Here is a 7,061-nt window from a genome sequence, read left to right as displayed (position 1 = left end):
TAGCCCAAACTCAAATGGAAACAGAAAAAAAATTAAAGAAATAGAAATTGAGAATATGAAAGTACTTAAATGTAATATAAAATAAGCAGGTTATAAATAAGTTAGAACCGTAGAATATTATGAGTTTCTGTAAGGTTACATGGGGCAGTTAAATAAAACAAAAGAAAGCAAAAAGAAATAAGAAACACATAAGGCTGAATAAAAATTGTGAATATATCATTTCAAGAGTGAAAAAAACCTCCTCTGTCTCTTTTTAGTGCAGCCATAGAGAGAATGTGTGTTGATGGAACTGAAGACATACGTACGTCCCAGGAGCTTGTACATGAACATTCTCCAGCTCCGGATTACAACATGGGTACAAGGCTGTTTCATGCAATAGACCATGCCATCATAACGCGTGTGTCAAGGACACATAAAATTTCTACAATTCAGGTGACAAAAAAAACAGGATTAGAGTAAAACATGTCAGTCAAACTGAAAAAATGACACCCATGCTATTTTAATAATCTACCTTTTATGAATTATTATTCTTGTTTTCTACTTTTTCTTCCCTCACTGTTTACCTTTATGTCATCCTCACAGGTCTTACTCAACTTAAGAAATAAACTTTTCCCAAAATGGTGTATGATGTGCTTTGAGCCAATGGGATCCTGGGCCAAATATGACTGGGTGAACTGCAAAAGTGAGAGTGGGCAGCATTGAGATGGTACAGTAGGCTATGTGCATCAATGCCATGGGCAGGAGTCCATATAGACAGGACATTCACCTGGTGGAGGTGTGTACACAAAAGTAAGAACCTGCAATATTAGGGTATTAAGAATTTCAAATTTGTGATCTTAAAGGGGTAGACTATGTTCTTGGTCCCTGTTCCCTTGAAAAATCGTGAACTATTTCTTTAACCTTAAAAGCTGCCACAGTACACTTGAATTAGTCTGTGTTTTGGTACCATGTGCCAGGTTCCTGGTCAGTGTGCAGTGACACTTCGTCAGGAACTCGTAAAGTGTTGCCGAAACGGAAAACCCATCTGCTGTTATGACTGTATACCATGCCTGAGGGGAATTAGCAATGCTACAGGTACATTCTTTTTTGTGCAATGCATTTCCACCCAACATTAAACTAAAGAGCGCTAAAAGCTCTTTTATTTTCCAGATTAACCTGATTGTTCCTTGCCCCAAGGAGTTCTGCCTACGCAGAGAGGAGTACATTGTTTCCCAAGCCTGTAGAGTATCTTTCCTTTGACGAGGTCCTAGGAATCATCCTGCTGCATTCTAAGTTGGTGGTGCCTGTTTCTTGCATTATAACAGCGGTGTTCTTCATCACAGACATCCACCGATTGTCAGGGCCAAACAACTCTGAACTGAGCTTCCTGTGCTGTTCTCACTGACTCGTGTTTCTTATGTTCATTAACTTCATTGAGACCCTCTAGGTCCTGGCATGCTCGCAACACAGCATTGGATCACTTTGTCCTCTGCAATCTCTTGTGTTCTCGAAAACTATAGTAGTTGTTAAGGCCTTCAATAGCCACACTCCCAGGTAGTAATGTATGAAATGGTTTTGGCCTCCACAGCAAAGAATGACTGTTAGTGTCTATTCACATTCATTCAAGTTTTAATATTACGTATTTGGTGGTTGTCAGTCCCCCTTTTCCAATGAAAACTAAACAATATACAAGGGGAAGAATCATCCTGGAGTGTGCATTTAGGTTCAGCTATTGGGTTCTGGGCTGTACTCGGGTACATAGGCCTTTCTGCTGCCTTTTGCTTAGTGTTAGCTGTCCTAGCCGGAAACTAACTGATAATTTTAGATGAAGCCAAGCTCTCCACCTTCAGCATGCTGATATTCTGGCAGTCTGATCACCTTTACCCAGCGTAGTCATCTCTCCTGGGAATTTAACGTGGGCTGTAGAGATATTTGCCATTCCTGGCCTCTAGTTTTGGAACTTAATACTGTGTATATTTGCCAAAGTGTTTCAATCATATTGTTTAAGCCAGAGGAAAAAATACCAAGAAACATCTAATAACCAAATTAATCCAAAGACATTCTGAGGTTTTGGAAATGAATCACAATTCAACACAGTTTCACTAGCTGATTTTAATAATATTTACATGTTCACTTTCTTTTTTTTTTTTAATATTTGTAAGTTATTTTTTAATGTCTTTTTCTTAATTTATAAATATTTTCAACATGTAATGATTTGAATGTTTATTTAATATGTTATTATCTTATTCACTAAACAATTTTGGCATGTTATTGACATTAAATCTTAAATTCACAACTGGTGTCATGAGGTTATCTCAACATTTTGGTTCCAATATATCAATAGCGAACAATAATCTTCTATACATGTAAAGACCTGTGTAACTTTATGAGGATCCATTGTCAGACATTAAAGATAATATGCATAACTGTTTTTATTAATGTAAAAAAAAAAATTAGAAAATAAATAAAATAGAATTTTAATTTTTTGGCACTTTTCACGCCTCTGCATTTTCCCTTAATGCTTTTTGAAGGGGGAATGAAGCAAGGTAGTTGTAATCTGTAATCTACATGGTGGTAGATGCTGCTGAATCTTACACACTGGTCCTTTAAGATGAGAATAATTCAATAAACAAAGGGTTTGCAGTTTTTAGGGTTAACTGGATGAAGCAAAAAAAACAAGTGTGGGTAGGAAAAAAATTGAAATATATCTTGTGTTTACATGATAATTTACAAGAGGAGAAAAGAGACAAGGAAAAGGCTTAGATAAAAAGTTTCTCACGTATATTGGGTAACGGACATCCTCATGATGTATAGTAGGGGGACTACAGTTGAAGGAAGGAAGGTTCTTTTCTAAAATCTATTATAAACCAGTGAAAACACACATACTGTATGCCTTGTATACAGACTCTTGAGGGATGGAGCTCTCAGCTCTCTTCCATGGCCCTGATCCTGTTCTGGGTGTGTGTGAGCTGAACTCAGCTTTGGTCTTGAATGATTCTGTTGATGGTCTGAAACAAAGGGCTGGGCTTACTGAGATAGGACTGTTGCTGGTTCATCACTGAGGCCCTCATCAGTGAAAGTAGAGCCCAGGGTAGCACTCGTCTACCTGCACTTCTCAATGGCATGGTGACTACGTTATTTGGGGGGTTTCTCATACACCAATACGTTCAAACAGTGAAGATAAACTACACCACAATGCCTGAGCCAATGATAGTGCACAGGGAGGTTAGTAAGAGGGGGTGTTGGATTATAATGATGTTACACTGTGTTAATGAAATGTTTTTGTTTTTAATTGCTTACAATTGTTTTCAAAGCTGTATGCAGTCTCGAAAGCTTGAAAAAAAATACTATAATTTTGACAGGATAAAATAGACGATAAAAGTAGATTTTGACTATTTGAAATGTGAAAGAATTGTTCTTATCATATGTAAATTTGAACATTTACACCATGAGTGTCTGTGTGCAGCATTGAACTCACGGAATTGCCTTCTAGCCAATGGTTTATGCCATGAGGAGATTAACAACAGCACAAACTGCTGCCAGGCATCATAACTTGGTATCAGCATCCAACGACTCGTGTGCTGCAGTGCCCCTGCGGTGATTTGGCCTTCACAGCTTTCAAAATGGCCTGGACCCGGGTTTACACTGGCGACAGTTGCTCGCTACGCTTGGATGGGTGATGGCATCACGGTGAGTCCGGGTCCACGGCGAGCATCAGCATGTCACGCATCATTGGCCCTTAACATTCCTCTGGTAAATGTTTTCAATTTCTGGCAATTTCCTGTTTATGTTAAACCAGTGCGGATTTTTTTGCCTGTCAGCGTCAGTTACACTGTTGTTTTTCTTAAGGTGAGCACTTTGCCACTTGTGCAGTGCCTGTCTAATAAGCAAGCATACCGACTTTCTTCAGAACAATTCCTGTGGACCAGTTCCAGGCCTGATGCACTGCCAAGCTGGTAAAACACTTTGGTTGATTGATAGTGCTGTTCTCAGATTCGGACTATGCAATTAATGGCATGCATCTTTCCTGGAGGCAGCAACAGAAGAGATTCTGTGGAATACTCTGTATCTTTCTATCGAACCCACCCACGTAGCAGGATCCAGAGAGTGGCTGATGTTATCCGCAGGTTTCTACATCATTGATAGTGCTTTTGTTCCCTGTGTTAACACTGACCCTCTGCACACAAAACTATTAACAATGTTTAGGCAAACATAAGATATAAGGTTATTTTATTTCCTTTGTTGCAAATTTGCAGTCTCTTTTTTAAAAAATCTTTTTCATAACATACCATAACTGAAGTATTTCTCATGTTTCTTTGTGTTTACTATATAAGAGTTCTTTAAAAACGTAATTGTTATGCTTATATTGTTATTTTATTTAATGCACCATATTGTCTCTCCAGGTCAACTGCTATGGTTATTGTGGCATTTGCAGCCTCTGGTGACCTGAAGATCCTGCTGGAGGAGCTGTCGCATGAGCCATCTCCACCTCGCCAGTGGATAGGCAGCGAGGCCTGGGTAACCAACCCAAACATGCTGAGGTTCAGCTTCTGTACTGGAGCCATTGGATTTGGCATTCAGAAATCTGTCATCCCAGGTACTGGAGAGAATTCTTGCTGGATCTCTCTCTCTAAAGTGGCTGCCTCTCCAGTGCTTACTGAGTTCTGGGAGGGTGCATTCAACTGCAGGCTGGGAAAAAGTGAGACAGTACTGTTGTGTCTTAACATAGCTCACATTACCGCTGGGCCCCTGTGATTCTGTTGTTTTGTTGATTGTATGTCTGAGTGGAGTTTTCTGGCTGCAGTGGTTTCACAATGCCAACACTGATGTCCTAAAAACAAACACACAATGTATAGACAGTCTTCAGATCACTAAGCTAAACAGAGATTAATAATTGTATTTACTAGCATGTATCAGTAACAATATATTTAGGTATAATTTGGCTATCATACTTACAGTGATTTCCTTTCCTTTATCAATTTGAAGGACATTAAAACAGGTCAAATTAGTTGGTGATTTATACAAAAGTTAAAAACCTTTTTGCCTTTTATTAATGGAAACAATTGTGTGATCAGTGATTCTTGTTAACGTGTGTTGGAGAACATAAAGGTAAAATATAAAAACAGAGCCTGACATGAATTGAAATAGCAGCTATTTAAAAATGATATGAAGGTATTTCTGCAAAATAGTAATTTGCAATGTAATGTAGAGAGATAAATGAGTTTGTGCAGGACACATTTGGTGAGTTAAATAAAACAAAAAAAGCAAAAAGGAATCATAAATACGGACGGAAGACAGATTAATGTAAATTATTTGTCAAGGCTAGAAAAACACCATCCTCTGTCTTGTGTGTGTTTCAGGTGCAGCCACAGAAGAGAGTGTGTGTGATGGAACTGAAGACATACATACACTCCAGAGCCCGTACACTGACACATCTCAACTCCGAATCACTAACATGGTGTACAAGGCTGTTTATGCAATAGCACATGCCATTCATAATGCATTGTGTCAGGATGCAAGTTCTACAACTCAGTGTGACAAAAACACCAGGCTAGAGTCAAAGCAGGTCAATTGAAATAAATAAATGATCAACCCCAATTCAAATTTTTTCGATATCTGGTTGAATTTATATGAATTTATTTTTCTCCCTCACTTTTTTACTTTACGTCATCATCACAGGTTCTTACTCAGCTGAAGAAAGGGTAAAATTTCCCAAAATGGTTTGATGTGTCCTTTGATGCCAATGGGGATCCTGTGGCCACATATGAGCTGGTGAACTGGCAAAAAAGTGAGAGTGGCAGCATTGAGATGGTGACAGTAGGCCACTATGATGCATCACTGCCGGTGGGCCAGGAGTTCCGTATCAACAGGAACCTCACCTGGGTGGAGGGTGGTACACAAGTAAGTAGCCCACAAGCAATGGTTTAACATATTTTAATTTCAAATTGGTTGATCTCAAATGGTCCAATATGTGTTTTTGTCTCTCTGTCTCTCCTGGTCCTGCTGGCTGTGCAGAGATCTGTTCAGATATTATAAGACCTCAGCAGTCTAAGATAGACAAATGAAGTGGGTATGTTACAGTATTATCAGCCTGAAATCCCCTCTTTATAGTTTTTTTTAAATACTTTTGGCAGAGGGGTAGTGCCAAATGAAGGAATTTGCACAAAAGGACTAAGTTTGAAAGGTAATGACCTTATTTGTTTGACTTTGACAGCTAATTCAAGCATCAACTGAACTTCAGAATGTGTTTGTTCTATTTTTTTTTTTATTTGCAAAATACATATTCCTTAAAATAAAATAGAGTCCCACTGATTTCTAAATGGAAGCATAGTCTACTAAGTTATTCATTCTATTGGTTCATCTACCAAAAATGAAATAATAACAAAAACTGCTACACTTCTAGGTTGTCTCATGTAACCTTAAAATAAAAACAGGTCCTCCTCTACAAACTCATGTTGAACTGCCACATTTCAATTCTATTTGATGACCTGGGAATGAGAACAAGGTGTTTAAATGTTTAATGCCCGATGTACAGCCAGCGTTAGTTTGTCCGTTATGGGCTTCTGTGGGCTACGTGGCGGACACCATGGAAGGCGACCCATGGCGTCTGTAGATAAAAAGGTTTCATTCTAAGGTCATGGAAAGATTACTATATTCAGATTATTATACACAAATGAAAACATACCTATTAATATTACATTTCTGTAAATAGGTCCTCCTAAATGTTACAAGCTGGACCTTTAAAAAATGTGAACCCATCCCTTAATACTAATAGCTACATAGCAGACCTGAATATGTGTGAGTTTGTTTGTACATATGTGCCAGGTTCCTGTGTCAGTGTGCAGTGACAGCTGTCCTCCAGGAACTCGTAAAGTGCTGCAGAAAGGAAAACCCATCTGCTGTTATGACTGTATACCATGTCCTGAGGGAGAGATTAGCAATGTTACAGGTACTTTCTTCTTTTTTTGCAATGCATTTCCGCATCATCAAGTAAATGAGCGCTAAAAGTTATTTTTTATTTTTTTCAGATTCTCCTGATTGTTTCCCTTGCCCCAAGGAGTTCTGGCCTAATGCAGAGAGAG

General features: G+C 38.6%; 1 pseudogene; it reads right to left on the bottom strand.

Annotated features, from left to right (window-relative positions):
- LOC118342059 overlaps positions 1-7,061 on the bottom strand; it is a 21,984-nt pseudogene that overhangs the window by 11,160 nt on the left and 3,763 nt on the right.

Source organism: Morone saxatilis, unplaced genomic scaffold, assembly GCF_004916995.1.
Source record: "Morone saxatilis isolate NCDOM2014 unplaced genomic scaffold, NCSU_SB_2.0 Contig8, whole genome shotgun sequence".
NCBI classification, from domain to species: domain Eukaryota; kingdom Metazoa; phylum Chordata; class Actinopteri; family Moronidae; genus Morone; species Morone saxatilis.
This window is presented reverse-complemented; position numbering and strand designations above follow the sequence as displayed.